Here is a 615-nt window from a genome sequence, read left to right on the forward strand (position 1 = left end):
AATTAATTTAGTTATTTGAATTTGATTGTTTGGATAAGATTAAATTGTTCTAATTTAAGTACTTAGTAAAATTTTAGATCAATTCTCTGTGGGATCAATACTCTGCTTGCTTATATACTATCTATTTGATATGTATACGTATGTGGTAGAATTTCAACTAACAAGTTTTTTTAAAAACTAAGTGCTGAAATTAGAACAATTTAATCTTATCCAAACAATCAAAATTAATTGATAAACTAAAACTAAATAACCAAAATTTAAACCAAAAAGAAAAATCAATGTGATAATAACTTGAGTAAAAATCAAATCAAACAAGCTTAGGCTTATAATATCCCTCACACTTCATCTAAATCTTAACTCTCTTCCTTAGCATATTCAATGGGTTAAATTACTAACCTAAAATCCTTAATTATTTATAAGGGTCTTCCGACTCATCTTATAAAAACATTTACATTAACCAAAACACTATATCCCTACGTTAATTGAAATTAAAATAGACTCATTAAGTTCAAGTTCTAATCTAGCTACATAAGGCCCATAGGTATATCCCAATCCTATACACAAATTAATTAATATGATCATATGATATCCCAATTTTAGTCTATACTAAACTCT

This window comes from Theobroma umbraticum, unplaced genomic scaffold (genome assembly GCF_002168275.2).
Source record: "Theobroma umbraticum cultivar Fairchild unplaced genomic scaffold, ASM216827v3 scaffold_34.0, whole genome shotgun sequence".
Classification (NCBI taxonomy): domain Eukaryota; kingdom Viridiplantae; phylum Streptophyta; class Magnoliopsida; order Malvales; family Malvaceae; genus Theobroma; species Theobroma umbraticum.